General features: G+C 40.6%; 1 protein-coding gene across 1 annotated transcript in view; it reads left to right on the top strand.

The window, feature by feature from the left end:
• The window catches only part of HHAT (hedgehog acyltransferase), a 640126-nt gene that overhangs the window by 88541 nt on the left and 535247 nt on the right, over window positions 1–16338 (top strand). The window lies entirely within an intron of this gene.

The following is a 16338-nucleotide window of genomic DNA, read 5'->3' as shown; positions in this document are numbered from 1 at the left end:
CCAAGCATGATGTCCTTTTCCAGAGACTGATCCCTCCTGATAACGTGTCCAAAGTATGTAAGACGCAGCCTCACCATCCTTGCTTCTGAGGAGCATTCTGGTTGTACTTCTTCTAAGACAGATTTGTTTGTTCTTTTGGCAGTCCGTGGTATATTCAATATTCTTCGCCAACACCACAATTCAAAGGTGTCAATTCTTCTTCCATCTTCCTCATTTATTGTCCAGCTTTCACATGCATGTGATGAAGTTGAAAATACCATGGCTTGGGTCAGGCGCACCTTAGTCTTCAAGGTGACATCTTTGCTCTTCAACACTTTAAAGAGGTCCTTTTCAGCAGATTTGCCCAATGCAATGCATCTTTTGATTTCTTGACTGCTGCTTCCATGGCTGTTGATTGTGGATCCAAGTAAAACGAAACCCTTGACAGCTTCAATCTTTTCTCCGTTTATCATGATGTAGCTCATTGGTCCAGTTGTGAGGATTTTTGTTTTCTTTATGTTGAGGCGCAACCCATACCGAAGGCTGTGGTCTTTGATCTTCATTAGTAAGTGCTTCAAGTCCTCTTCACTTCCAGCAAGCAAGGTTGTGTCATCTGCATAACGCAGGTTGTTAATGACTTTCCTCCAATCCTGATGCCCCGTTCTTCTTCATATAGTCCAGCTTCTCGTATTATTTGCTCAGCATACAGATTGAATAGCTATGGTGAAAGAATACAACTCTGATGCACACCTTTCCTGACTTTAAACCAGTCAGTATCCCCTCCTTCTATCCAAACAACTGCCTCTTGATCTATGTAAAGATTCTTCATGAGCACAATTAAGTGTTCTGAAATTCCCATGCTTCACAGTGTTATCCGTAATTTGTTATGATCCACACAGTTGAATGCTTTTGCATGGTCAATAAAACACAGGTAAACATCCTTCTGGTATTCTCCGCTTTCAGCCAGGATCCATCTGACATCACCAATGATATCCCTGGTTCCACATCCTCTTCTGAAACTGGCTTGAATTTTTGGCAGTTCCCTGTCAATATACTGTTGCAACCGTTTTTGAATGATCTTCAGCAAAATTTTGCTTGCGTGCGATATTAATGATATTCTATAATTTCCACATTTGGTTGGATCACCTTTCTTGGGAATAGGCAATAAATATGGATATCTTCCAGTCAGTTGGCCAGGATGCTGTCTTCCATATTTCTTGGCATAGATGAGTGAGCACCTCCAGCACTGCATCTGTTTGTTGGAACATCTCAATTGATATTCCATCAATTCTTGGAGACTTGTTTTTCACCAGTGCCTTCAGAGCAGCTCGGACTTCTTCCTTCAGTACCATCGGTTCCTGATCATACGCCACCTCTTGAAATGGTTGAATATTGACTAAGTCCTTTTGGTGTAATGACTCTGTGTGTACTCCTTCCATCTCATTTTGATGCTTCCTGTGTCGTTTAATATTTTCCCCATAGAATCCTTTACTATTGCAACTCGAGGCTTGAATTTTTTCTTTAGTTCTTTCAGCTTGAGAAATGCCGAGCATGTTCTTCCCTCTTGGTTTTCCATCTCCAGCTCTTTGCACATGTCATTATAATACTTTACTTTGTCTTCTTGAGACGCCCTTTGAAATCTTCTGTTCAGTCCTTTTGCTTCATCAATTCTTCCTTTTGCTTTAGCTGCTCAACGTTCGCGAGCAAGTTTCAGAGCCTCCTCTGACATCCATCTTGGTCTTTTCTTTCTTTGCTCTCTTTTCAATGACCTCTTGCTTTCTTCGTGTATGATGTCCTTGATGTTATTCTACAACTCGTCTGGTCTTTGGTCACTAATGTTCAATGTGTCAAATTAATTCTTGAGATGGTCTCTAAATTTAGGTGGGATATACTGAAGGTCATATTTTGGCTCTTGTGGACTTGCTGTGATTTTCTTCAGTTTCATCTTGAACTTGTGTATGAGCAATTGATGGTCCATTCCACAGTTGGCCCCTGGCCTTGTTCTGACTGATGAGCTTTTCCATCGTCTCTTTCCACAGAGGTAGTCAATTTGATTTCTGTGTGTTCCATCTGGCGAGGTCCATGTGTATAGTCGCCGTTTATATTGGTGAAAGAAGGTATTTGCAATGAAGAAGTTGTTGGTCTTGCAAAATTCTATCATTCGATCTCAAGCATTGTTTCTATCACCAAGGCCGTATGTTCCAACTACGGATCCTTCTTCGTTTCCAGCTTTTGCATTCCAATTGCCAGTAATTATCAATGGGTCTTGACTGCATGTTCAATCAATTTCAGCCTTCGGCAGCTGATAAAAATCTTCTATTTCTTCATCTTTGCCCCTAGTGGTTGGTACATAAATTTGAATAATAGTCATATTAACTGGTCTTCCTTGTAGGCGTATGGATATTATCCAATCACTGACAGCGTCATACTTCAGGATAGATCTTGAAACGTTGTTTTTGATGATGAATGCAACACCATTCCTCTTCAAGTTGTCATTCCCAGCATAGTAGACTATAAGAAAAAAAAAAAAAAAAAGACTATACGATTGTCTAATTCAGAATGGCTAATACCAGTCCATTTCAGCTCACTAATGCCTAGGATATTGATGTTTATGCCTTCCATTTTTGACAATTTTCAATTTTCCTAGATTCATACTTCGTACATTCCAGGTTCCGATTATTAATGGATGTTTGCAGCTCTTTCTTCTCATTTTGAGTCGTGCCACATCAGTGAATGAAGGTCCCAAAAGCTTTACTCCATCCAAGTCATGAAGGTCAACTCTACTTTGAGGAGGCAGCTCTTCCCCAGTCATCTTTTGAGCACCTTCCAACCTGGGGGCTTCATCTTCCAGCACTATATCAGACAATATTTCGCTGCTCTTCAGAAGGTTTTCACTGGCTAATGCTTTTTAGAACTAGACTGCCAGCTCCTTCTTCCCCCACATGTCTGTCAGTTTGTTGTACTGTGGGGGCTTGCATGTTGCTGTGATGCTGGAAGCTATGCCACCAATATTCAGATACCAACAGCGTCACCCGTGGAGGACAGGTTTCAACTGAGCTTCCAGACTAAGACAGACTAGGAAGAAGGACCCGGCAGTCTACTTCTGAAAAGCATTAGCCAGTAAAGTGATTTTTAACATAGTAAATGAAATATTTAGGGGAAATGAAGCCTTCGAAATAAAGGTCAACCCATCTGCTGTATATTTTAGCTCTAAGAACTCCCACTCTGATTCCCCGTGTATTGTGGCAACCAGGGTTAATAACTGGGGCACAGCAAGGAACATGGGGGTGGAGTATGCATTGCAGTGAAATTCCAAAAAAAAAAAAAATTGATTCTGACAGCATTATTTAAAAAAACAAAAGGAGAAATTGTCTCAGGTGTTGATTGACAAATCGTGTGTCCCATTTTATTTTCACAAGTGGTTATGGAATAGTTCTGCCATAGCCTGGGGAATGTTGTTTAGGGCAGTCTAGGTGAGAAAACAGGGCAGAGCTGAAGGAAGCAGGGCAGTGTGGAGTAAAATGTTTGAAAGCAATAGTGCTTTTCTTGGTCCGGGTGCCTGCTTCTGCCCAGGAACTCGAGAGCCTGTCTTCTCTGGACAGCTTCTTTGGCTGAGGCTTCATCTCAAGCAGTCCTTGTTTTCCTCTCCTCACTTTTCCCCCCATTTAGAATATTTTCTCAACCCCGAGTTAGCTTCATGGACCATGTTTGTTAAGTGAATTCACCTAAGGTGGTAGTGATGGTGTTAGGTGCTGTGGAGTCGATTCCAACTCATAGAAACCCCATGTGACAAAGTACAGTTTTCTAGGCTGTTGTTTTTAGAAGTGATCTCCAGGTCTTTCTCTTGTGGAGTGACTGGGTGAGTTTGAAACGTTAGCCTTTTGGTTAGCAGCTGAGTGGTTAACTGGTGTGCCTCCAGGGCTCCTTAATAGGCATCTGTTATTGTTTTTGTTGTTGTGTGCCGTCAAGTTGATTCCAACTCATAGTGACCCCATGTGACAGAGTAGACCTACCCCATAGGGTTTCCTAGGCTGTAATTTTTACAGGAACACATTACTAGGTGTTCCTCCCATGGTGGATTCAAACCGCCAACCTTTTGTTAAGCGGGCAAGAGCATAACAGGTTTCGCCACCAGGGCTCCTTAACCTATAGCGTTAGTAATTGATAATATCTAAAACGGTGTTTTTAAGGGACATTTCTACCCCCCACCCCGCAAACAAAACAAAACAATCCTGCCAGGGGAGAATAATAACATTTATTTCTCCTCATGCCTCACCACCTTGGGGCTGGGAGCTGGGCTCAATGTGCAGGCCAAGCAGCAGCAACATTCACGTTGAGGCACAGAGAATAATATGGAAGGTGCCTCCTGGAAAAGTAGGAGCGTTCTTAGAAATCTCATATTTTCTCTTAAAAATTTCACTAAGTTATATAACTGTAACTGTTGCCATCTTTTTGCTATTGTGAATAATGCTGCAATAAACATGGGTATGCTTATGTCTTTTGTGTGATGGCTCATATTTCTCTAGGATATATTCCTAGGAGTGGGATTGCTGGATCATATGGTATTTGTATTTCTAGCTTTTAAAGGAGGCACCATATCGTTTTCCATAGTGGCTGTACCATTTTACATTCCCACCAGCATAAGAGTTCCAATCTCCCCACAACTTCTTCAATATTTATTAATTTCTGTTATTTTGGATTAGTGCCAGTATCGTTGGGGTGAGATGGTATCTCATTGTAGTTTTGATTTGCATTTCTCTAATGATCACAAGCATTTCTTCATTTGTCTGTTAGCCGCCTGAATGTCGTCTTTGTTGAAGTGTCTGTTCATATCCTTTGCCCATTTTTAATTGGGTTGCTTGTCTTTTTGTTGGTGAGGTGTTGAAATATTTTGTAGATTTTAGTGATAAGATCCTTGTTGGATATGTCATAGCCAAAAATTTTTCCCAGTCTCTTTTTATTCTTTTGATGAAGTCTGTTGATTAGCTTAAGTGTTTAATTTTTAGGAGTTCTCAATTATCGAGTTTATCTTCTAGTGTCCATGCATTGTTAGTTATGGTTTGTATACTATTTATGCCATGTATTAGGGCTCCTAGTGTTATCCCTTTTTTTTCTTCCATGATATTGTTTCAGGTTTTATATTTAGGTCTTTGATCCATTTTCAGTTAGTTTTTGTGTACGGTGTTAGGTATGGATCCTATTTCATTTTTTTACAGATGGACATCCGTTATGCCAGTACAATTTGTTAAAGAGACTGTCTTTTCTCCATTTAATGAACTTTGGGCTTTTGTCAAGTATCAGTTGCCTGTAGGTGGGTGGATTTACATCTGGGCCTCGATTCTGTTCCATTGGTCAATGTATCTGTTATACTGGTACCAGGCTGTTTTGACTTTGTTCTTCTTCTTTAGTAATGCCTTACTTATCCAGGACCTCTTCCCTTTCCATAAAAAGTTAGTGATTTGTTTCTCCACCTTGTTAAAATATGGTGTTGGAATTTGGATTGGAGATGCATTGTATCTGTAGATTGCGTTGGATAGTATTGACATTTTCACAATGTTGAGTCTTATCATGAGCATGGTATGTTTTTCCATTTATGTAGGTCTCTTCTGATTTCTTGAAACAGTGTTTTGTAGTTTTCTTTGTATAGGTCTTCTACATTCCTGGTTAGATTTTTCCTACGTATTTTATCTTTTTTCGGACTATTGTAAATGGTATGGATTTCCTGATTTTCTTTTCTAAGATCTCTTTGCTGGTATAGCGCATCCAAGTGATATTTGTATGTTAATTTCGTATCCTGCTACTTTGCTGAAAGCTTCTATTAGGTCTGGCAGCTATCTTGTGGATTCTTTGGAGTTTTCTACGTATAGGAGCCTATCACCTGTGAACAAGGATAGTCTTACCTCTTCCTTGCTGTACTGGATGCTCCTTGTTTCTTTTTCTGGCTTATTGCTCTAGTTAAGACTTCCAGCACGATGTTGAATAAGAGTAGTGATGAAGAGCATCCTTGCCTTGCTCCCGTTCTTGAGAGGAGTGCTTTCAGTCTCTTCATTGAAAATAATGTTGGCCGTTGGTTTTGTATAAATGCCCTTTATCAGGTCAAGGAATTTACCTTCTATTCCTATTTTGCTGAGAGTTTTTAACAGGAATGGGTATTAGACTTTGTCACATGGTATTTCTGCATTGATTGAGAAGATCATTTGATTCTTTTGTTTTATTTATGCAGTTGATTGTGTTGATTGATTTTCTAACGTTGAACAATCCTTGTATACCTGGTATGAATCCTACTTGGTCATGATGTATTATTATAATTTTTTTGATATGCTGCTGAATTCTATTGTCTAGAATTTTGCTGAGAATTTTTGCGATATTCATGAGGGATACTGGTCTGTAGTTTTTGTTTTTTGTGTGTGTGTCTTTGCCTGGCTTTGATATCAGTATTATGCTGCCTTCATAGAATGAATTTGAAAGTATTCCTTCCTCTTCTACACTGTGAAATAGTTTGAGTAGTATTGGTGTGAGGTCTTATCTGAATGTTTGGCAGAATTCTCTAGTGAAGCTATCCGTTCAGGGTTTTTTTTTTGTGGTTGTTGGGAGTTCTTTTGTTACCTCTTCAATCTTTTCTTTTGATATGGGTCTGTTTAGTTTTTCGACCTCAATTTATGTTAGTTTGGGTACATAGCATGTTTCTAGAAATTTATCTATTTCCTCTAGGCTTTCAAATTTGTTGGAGTACAATTGTTTGTAGTATTCCCTTATGAGCCTTTTTATTTCAGTTGACTCTATTGTGATATCACTCATCTCATTTCTTATATGAGTTATTTGCTTTCTCTCTTGTTTTTCTTTTGTCAACTTGACTAGTGGTTTCTCAATTTTGTTGATCTTTCAAAGAACCAACCTCTGGTCTTGCTGATTCTTTCTAATGTTTTTCTGGACTCTATTTCATTTATTTCTGTTCTAATCTTTATTATTTCCTTTCTTCTGGTGACTATGGGCTTCTTTTGCTGCTCTCTTACTATTTGTTTGAGTCGTAGGGTTTATGTTTTGATTTTGGCCCTTTCTTTTTTCCACTTAATTTTCTGTGCTGAGTTGTTTCTCTTTATATATTTTCTTTTCCTGTTTTTCATTGTTGTTGATTTTGTATGTTCTGAGTCTTTACGTTTTTCTTGTTTTTTATTTTGATGTGTAGGATTGTTAGATTCCTTTGTGGTTACCTTAATATTTGCCTGTATTTTTCTAAGTTGCTTTTATTTCTTTATATCTCCTTGACTTCCTCTCCATATGACTTCCTCTCCATGTTTTAGTCCCTCTTTTTTGTTTAAATGTCATCTTTTACATAATGATGTATCAGTTTCCTTGTTTTGAGCCTTTTAGCTTTGATTTATTTTTGTCATTTCCCTATCTGGGTTGATATCTGGTTGCTCTGTCCTGTGTTCTAGTTTTTGGGTCATTGTCTGATGTTATTGACTTTCTTACTGGAGGACTCCCTTTAGTATCTCTTGTAATTTTACTTTAGTTTTGCAAATTCCCTAAACTTCTGTTTGTCTGGAAATGTCCTAATTTTGCCATCATATTTGAGAGACAGTTTTGCTGGATATATGATTCTTGCCTGGCAATTTTTTTCCTTCAAGGCTTTATATATGTCATCCCATTGCCTTCTTACCTGCATGGTTCCTGCTGAGTAGTCCGAGCTTCTTTTTATTGCCTCTCCTTTGTAGGTGACTTTTTATTTATCCTTAGCTGCTCTTAAAATTCTCTCTTTACCTTTGGTTTTGGCACGTTTGATTGTAATATCTCTTCATGACTTTCTTTTGGGATCTACCTTGTGTGGGGTTTGGTGAACATCTTGGATAGATAACTTCTCATCATTCACAACATCAAGGAAGTTTTCTGCCAACATACCTTCAACAGTTCTCTCTGTATTTTCTGTTATCCTCCACTGTTCTGGTACTCTGATCACTTGTAGGGTTATTCCTCTTGATAGATTCCCACATGATCCTTAGGGTTCCTTCATTTTAAAAAATTCTTTTATCTGATTTTTCCTCAAATATGTTGATGCCAAGTGCTTTTTCTTCAGTCTCATTAATTCTGACTTCCATTGCCTCAATTCTGCTCTTAAAACTTTCTATTGAATTGTCTAATTCTGAAATTTTATTGTTAATCTTTTGAATTTCTGTTTACTATCTCTCTGTGGATTCTTGCAGCCTATTAAATTTGTCATTATACTCTTATCTAACCTGCTTAAGTTCCTCTAATGCTTTGTCTGTGTACTGCTTGGCTTGCTCTGTGTTTTGCCTGATCTCCTTCCTGATATCTTGAAGAGTTCTGTGTATTAATCTTTTGTATTCTACCTCTGGTAATTCCAGGAAGTTATCTTCATCCAGAAGATTTCTTGATTCTTTGTTTTGGGAGCTTGCTGAAGCAAGTTGTGGTATGCCTCTTTATGTGATTTGATATTAACTGTCGTCTTTGAGCCATCAGTAAGTTATTGTACTTATTTATTTTATGTTTGCTTACCGTGTCCTGGCTTGTTATTTTGTTTTGATATGCCTGAATAGGCTGCTCAAGTGAGGTAGTTTGATTATTGGTTCCTTTTAAGTTCTAACATTCTGTCTCCAGGTGGTTAGAGCTGTTGCTAGGTATGTGAACCCAGGAATCCTTTCATTCTTCTTGTATGGATTCAGCTCAGGTGTCCAGGTAGTTAGTCACTAAGTGTGTGGTACAGTGGTCAGTCACCAAGTGTGTGGTGCAGGCTCTCACCTACAGTCCTAGATGAGCAGGAGTGATTGGTATAGGCACAGGCATCTGGCTGCAATAGGGGTTCATGCACTGAGGAAGACAGGGGGCTGACAACTGCCCCTGACTGTCTGTGAGGAAAGCGTGTCTCTGTTCCCTAGAGTATGTATGTGGGTGAGTTTTGCAGCCAGACTATGGGCACCCAGTGCTGTTGGCTGTCAGGACTGGGAGGCACCGCCTATTCCTGGACCCCTGTCACAGGTGGCTAGGTGTCATGAGTGGAGCCACCAGTCCTCATGCCCCTGATGTGGGTAGGTGAGCTCCTTGCTTAATAGGCAGAGTGTTGTCAGATGTCATGAGCCTGCCTCTCCACTATATAGCTGAAACAGTTGAAGTTAGACTTCAGGTATATACCCTGTTGTACTGAGTTAATGAGAGCCTGCGCTGTTGAAATGGACCCACACAAGTCTGTGCAGGAGTGAAAAGCATTCAAAGTCTATGGACCTCTTATGCCTGTGCCTAGGCAAAGGAGCTGTTTCTGCCCTGAGTTCCCATCTTAGGGGAGCTGGCAGATTATTTTTTCCCTGTTTGTTAATTTGTTCCCTCTCCAAGGCTGGGAGAATGTCTCAGAGTGAGTGCAGAGTCCTTCTTTCACCCCAGGGTTGCAGCCAGCTGGCACCCAGTACAGAGAGGGAAGGGAGCTGGGAAGTGGGAGAGAGATTTTTCCTGAAGGGGTATTTTTGGATCCGTGAGGTAGGTTAAACACAGGTACTTATCTTTTGCCCATTGAGGGCAGCTTCTTGCTTGTTCTGGAAGGCTGAGCAGACTGTCCACCAGTCGTCATCTCCTAATGAGGAAAATGTGTCCTGAACGTCACTGCTTGCCTCACTGTGCTGGCACCAGTGGAATTGGCCTGTGGGGTGCCAGTTCCTGCCTGGTCAGGTCGGGCAACTCCTCATTGCTTCTGAATTGTTTCTCCCTCCCCCTGATGCTCAGTCCAAGTCCTCAACTTTGCCTTTGATGTTCAGGGCTCCTAGCTTGTCATGTATAATCGATTCACTTGTATTTTTGGGTCTTTGGTGTAAGAGGGATCACGGGAAGCATCTGACTACTCTGCCATCTTGGCCCCGCCCAGCCCTTTGTTTTTTGACGTGTGCTTTTATTGCTATAAATTGTCCTCTGCACACTGCTTTTGCTGTGTCCCAAAGGTTTTAGTAGGATGTGTTTTCATTCTCATTTGATTCTATGAATTTTTGATTCCATTCTATTATACAGTGGTTTTTCAGCAAGGTGTTGTTGCATTTTCATTTATTAGACTTCTTCCTTGCTCTTCCTTTTAGTGATTTGTACTTTTATGGCGCTGTGATCAAAGAAAATGCTTTGTGTTATTTTGATATTTTGGATTTTGTTGAGGTCTGATTTGTGGCCTAAAATGTGGTCTGTTGTAGAGAATGTTCCATGTACATTGGAAAAGAATGTATACTTTGCTGCTTTTGAGTGAAGTGTTCTGTATATGTCTATGAGATCAAGTTGTTTGATTATGGCATTTAGGTCTCCTGTATCTTTATTGAGTTTCCTTCTAGATGTTCTGTCCTTCACTGGAAGTGGTGTGCTGAAATCTCCCAGTATTATCATAGAACTCTCTATTTCTCTTCTCAGTGCTGCTATAGTTTGTTTTATGTGTTTTGGATCCCTGTCATTGGGTAAGTACATATTTATTACACTTATGTCCTTCTGGTGTATTGACTCTTTTATCATTATGTAGTGTCCTTCCTTATCCTTTTTGGTGGATTTTGCTTTAAAGTCTATCTTATCAGAGATTAGTATTGCCACTTCTGCTCTTTTTTGTTGTTGTTTGCTTGATATATATTTTTTCACCGTTTGAGTTTTAGTTTTTTTTATTTCTTTGTGTCTAAGGTTTGTCTCTTATAGACTGCATATAAATGAACATGTTTTTTAATCCATTCTGCCATTTTCTGTCTCTACTGGTGTATTTTAGCCATTTACATTCAGCATAATTATCAACAGGTATGGGTTTACTGCTGTTTTTTTTTTTTTTTTTGGCGATGTTGAAGGCTTCTTTGTACTGCTTAATTTTCTGTGTTGAGTTTTTTTTTTTGTTTGTTTATGTATTTTTTTTCTTGTTGATTTTGTGTTTACCGAGTCTTTATGTTTTTATTCTTCTTTTATTTTGTTGGATAGGTTTGTTAGTTTCCTTTGTGGTTACCTGAAATTTACTTTTGTTTCCCTAAGTTTAAACCAGTCTTTTATTTCATGATATCACCTTTGGTTCCTCTCCATATGGAAATTTTATAACTACCACATTTATCCCCTCTTTTTTTGTTTTAACATTACCTTTCTTTACATATTTCTGTCCCTGGTTTTCTATTTTCAGTCATTTTACTTTATTTTCGAGAATCCCCTGTCTGGGTTGGCATCTGGTTAATCTACCGTATGTCTTAATTTTCAATTGTTGTCTGAATTCTTTGGTTCTAACTGGAGGACTGCTTTTGATATTTCTTGTAATTTTGGTCTGGTTTTTACAAATCCCCTTAATTTCTGTTTATCTGGAAATGTCTTAATCTTGCTGTTGTATTTGAGAGATAATTTTTCTGGATATATAATTCTTGGCTTACAATTTTTTTCCTTCAAGGCTTTATATATGTCATCCCATTGCCTTCTTGCTCGCATGGTTTCTGCTGAGTAATCAGAGTTTAGTCTTACTGGTTTTTTTTGCAGGTGACTTTTCGTTTTTCCCTCACCACTCTCAGGATTGTTTCTTTGTCTTTGGTTTTGGTAAGTTTGATTAAGATATATGTTGGTAAATTTCTTTTGGAATCTACCCTGTACAGGGTTCGTTGAGCTTCGTGGATGGATATCTTCTCGTTTTTCATAATATTAGGGAAGTTTTCTGCCAGCAAATTTTCAACAGTTCTCTCTGTGCTTTCTACTGTTCCCCTGTTCTGGAACTCTAATCACACGTAAGCTTTTCTTCTTGATGGTGTCTCACATAATTCTTAGACTTTCTTCGTTCTTTTTTCTGACTTTTCCTCAAAAAATTGATGTCAAGGGATTTGTCTTCAATCTTACTAATTCGGTCATCCATTGTCTCAATTCTGCTTCTGTATCCTTCTTTTGAGTTGTCTAATTATAAAATTTTATTGTTAATCTTTTGCCTTTCTAGTTGCTGTTTTTGTATAGTTTCTAGTAGCCTATTTATTGTGAAGTTTGGTTCTTGTACTGTTTTCCTGAATTCTTCTATTGCTTTGTCTGTGTTTTCCCTGATCTGTTTCTTGATCCCTTGTAGAGGTCTTATCCATAAGGAACTTTTCCTTGGGATGTCTGCATTTTGCTATTATGCAAAATAAGTATTACTTTTATTTCTCACTGTCTCCTTACAAATTGTGCCTTTTAGAGTAGAGCAGGGATATTATGGGCCCATCCTAAGTTCCTATGTTTATGTTACATAGAGGGAGGCTTTGAGATTACTGCCATCTTAAATTCTTAACAAAGGGCCCTCATTCTCTTCAGTTTCAGTCTGGGATGATTTCTTCCTAAAGGGACTCAGAGAAGGAGACTCTCTGTGTTCCCTCCGTATCTTACCCATCTCCTTCTTTCTCCTTCCAAAAGTGAGGCACTTGCCAAAAACAGAGAACTCAGAAAGGCAAATTAAAACTCTTTCCTATGGTCTGAGACTATTCCCCAAAAATTCAAGAAAAGGCAAAATGTCCAGTAAGGTGCACCACCAGGGCTTCCTTAGTAAGCTACAGTGCAAATAAACAAAGCCAGTAGGATTCTGTAGTTACTGAAGGTACCTATTGGAGTGCTTATTTTCTACAGGCAAAAGGATGTAAGAGGGGAGGGGTTAAACTACAAAGCTGGCTAGTGAGTGAAAGGATTCCTTCAGAGAGGCCAAGAGCAAAAGACTGGTGTGGGGAGGAGAAAGTGATTTGGAAGAATTTGTAAACAAGGTTTTATCTGTATGAGTCCTTGAATAAATGAATGAAACTCCTTCAGATACAAGGATTAAAACCACTGCTGTCGAGTTGGTTCTAATTCATAGTCACCCTGTAGAACAGTCAACCGCCCCATAGGGTTTCCAAGGCTGTAAATCTTTATGGAAGACAACTGCCACATCTTTCTCCCATGGTGCGGTTGGTGAGTATGCACCACCAACCTTTCGGTTATCAGCTGAGCAATTAACCACAGTGCCACCAGGGCTCCTCATAGAAGGATTGGTAATATTGAAATTCATGGTGTTATCAGATCCTCAGGTTAATGAATGCCTAAGAGCTATGCACAGCAGGAGAATGAGGTCACACCACCAGAGGGCAGCATAGCCTTGTTGTAGAAACAAACCCAGAGGGGAAATGCAGCCTCATGCTCGGAATCAGCAAACCCCAGTTGATAAAAAAAGTTAGGCAACCCCCTGGAAAATGTGTTTTTCACCCAATTTTGTAGCACATAAATTTATATACACAAGACAAGGGAAGTATAGATCCAGAAGAGGTGCTCTGTGTAACGTAAGTTATGTGAAACTTGTACACATCGATCATGAGCAGGTAAACATTTGGCTGTTAAAAGGCCCCAGCGCCTTACCTGGAAGAGTGGATGAATCTCTATTGGCATCTAGAGTTTCAGCAACAAGGGCCTTGGCTTTTTTTTCCCATGGCCCTGTGGAACTCAGCAGAGGTGACACAGGGAGCCCGGGCATCTAGAGAAAGTCAGGACAAACTTGCTTACTGTGGAGCCTGGGGCTACTACATCTTACTTTCAACAGGCTGAATTGTGGAGTGGGGAGAATTTCTGGGGGCTTGGGGACAGGGGAGGGGTAGGAATGTGAGCCTGAGTGTGGTAGGATGAGGGGAACTTCCTGGCTGAGGGTTGTGCTCCTACCCCAAGGAGGGGAAGCCCATGCTCAAATACTGAATATGGGATGGCATTAAGAGCGTAGACTCTGCAGCCCAACTCCCTGGGTGTAAATCCCTGCTCTGCTTCAGCTTGAGAGTTTGGTGAGTTATTTATTTGTATCTGTTTCCTTATCAGTGAAATAGTAAGAACAATAGTATCTCCCTGACAGGACTGTTATAAGAAATAAATGGTTTTATATAGGGAAAGTGTTTTGACTTCATATAAAAAACAGGAGTACCTGGGTGGTGCAAATGGTTAATATGTTCAAAAGCTAACTGAATGAATGGAGGTTCAGCCCATCCAGAGGAACCTTGGAAGAAAGGCCTGACTATCTATTTCTGAAAAATGAGCCACTGGAAACCCTATGGAGCACAGTTCTACTCTGACACACATGGGGTCGCCATGAATCAGAATAGACTTGACAGCAAGAGCAACAATAATGTAAACATACATAAACGCTATATATAAACACTATAATTTCCTGTCAGTGCTGTTGTTATCCAGAAGTCTATGGCAATTCTAGGGTTAGTTTAGGTGAGAGCTGAGACCCTGGGTGGCCCATCTGGTAGGTGGGCACAACAGCAGGGGACACTGGGTGGTGGCATCCCTGGCCTCATGAGAGGCCGCTGTAGTAGTTCCACCTGGTTGGAAGAGAAGCTCAGGCAGTTGCTGTAGGTACAGAGTAGGCCCGGTCCTAAGTGGCTGGGGCTGGCAAGAACTAAGCCGGCAGCCAATGTCCCAGGCAAACTGTTCAGGGTTTGGGGTGGGTTCTGGTTCCAGAGGGTACCTGGAATATTAAAAATGGCAAAAAATGATATTAACTGATCATTTACTCTGAGCCAGGCTCTGCATGTTCCAACCCATTTGATCCTCAAAACAACCCTGTGAGAGAGTTACTGCCACTTCACAGATGAAACTGAGTGAGAGAGAGAGCAGTAGAGTGCAGATTGGAATGGAGGAAATAAAGATGTGGGTCTTGACCTGCCGACTTGCTGAACTTTCCAGGAGTTAGACAGAAGAGGGAGTGTGGCCTGGTGGCCTGCGGCACCAGACCAGACACCAGTCCTGCAGCAGCAGCACCCACTGCAGGCGCCCTGTTGCTCTGGCAGAGACAGCTGTACACCCCGGCCTTGGTCTGGATGGCTGCGGAAGTGGACTATGAGGTTTAATTAGCAGGTGATTTGTTGGAAGTAGGGAGTCCCTGGGTGGTGTAAAGAGTTAAAGTGCTCAGCTGCTAACTGAAAGGCTGGAGTTCACCCAGAGGCACCTCAGAAGAAAGGCCTTGTGGTCTGCTTCTGAAAAAGCAGCCGTTGAAAACCCTGTGGAGCACGATTCTACTCTGATACACATGGGGTTGCCGTGAGTTGGAATTGACTTGATGGCATCTGGTGTTGGGAGTAGGGGTATGGCCTGTGCCCACCAAATGGAGAGAAACCACCACCAACATGAAGAAGTAAGACCTCTGGCCACAGCTCCCCTAAACCCAGGCAGAGAGAAACACGAGGGCTGGTGGCCAAGGTGGCACAGTTGAGCATTTGGCTTTGGGCAAGACTTTTGTTTGCCTCTCCCAGATGTATTTATTATTTGTGTGTGAAGGAAAGGCACCTTTCATCTTTGAGAACTGTCAGTTTTAATCATCAGAGTATCTCTAAAGAGAGAGAGAGAGAAACGCTTAGCTATTCCTTATTGTGCAATTTTCATAAAATGAAGTTTTAAAATGGAATGTGTTTTAAAATGCACTTCGCAGATAAGTTAATGTGTGTTTTCTCAGTGGTGTCTTAACTAGAAGTTCCTACTGATGGCAGTGTCCATCTGAAGGTTGACACTCCCCCAGGTTTGAAATATGTCAAATGAAACGCTCTGCATGCAGATGAGAGCAGCCCTGCTGATTAGGTGAGCTGTGTCCTGCTGGGTCAGCAAGGGACAGATGGTGCATTTTTTAATAAAAGGGAGTTGACTAGATTGAAGGTGTAAGTGGACTGTAATAAAGACAAGACTGTAAAGACTTTTTTCCCTAAGTAAAATCAAATAGAATGAAAAATTGGATTGTTTTCCTTCTGCTGTGTTTATTTGTACAATTAAGAAATACCTGTTTTTATTGCTCTGAATAAGAAGGCATTCGGCATCAAACAGGCAGCACTGCAGACAAAGTCAGGCCCTTTTGGCCCTGTAGTGACATGTAATTACACCTTATTAAACTTGTGGGGAAGTTTTGCCATGGGAAAGAGTAGTTAAGTCATTACTGGCAACCAATCAGCCACAAAATGCACCTCGTGTTTCTCCTTAACTATAGGTGTTTGTGTCACGTTAGATGGTGCATTGCTTGGGGAGGGAAACTGACCTTCGATGCAATTGCCGGGAGTGGATTGGATATGTGTTTTCCTCATGGCCAGGTAGGGCTGTTTGTTCTGGCCTTGTCTGAGCTCCTTCTCTGCAGCTGTGTCAGACATCTGGGATGGGCCACACACCCAATAATGGTGACACTCTGGGGCTGCAGGTGCAGGTCCTATCTGCAGGGGGCCTGTGCTTGGGGTGGGCTTACTTTCAGGGACCTACAGGCAGATGTGCATAGTTGCTTACTTAGAAACTAGAGAAACTTAGTCCAGTGAGGACTGTCTCTTGCCAACACTGCATGTTCAGCCAGAGAGCTTGCTACCCTCCAAGAGTTTGGGCACTAAGAAAGGTCCTCCATTGTTCTGGAATGATTTTGGTAAT

The sequence above is a fragment of the Loxodonta africana genome, chromosome 20 (assembly GCF_030014295.1).
Source record: "Loxodonta africana isolate mLoxAfr1 chromosome 20, mLoxAfr1.hap2, whole genome shotgun sequence".
Classification (NCBI taxonomy): Eukaryota; Metazoa; Chordata; class Mammalia; order Proboscidea; family Elephantidae; genus Loxodonta; species Loxodonta africana.
Note: the sequence above shows the minus strand (reverse complement) of the source record. Positions and strands in the feature narration are given on the sequence as shown.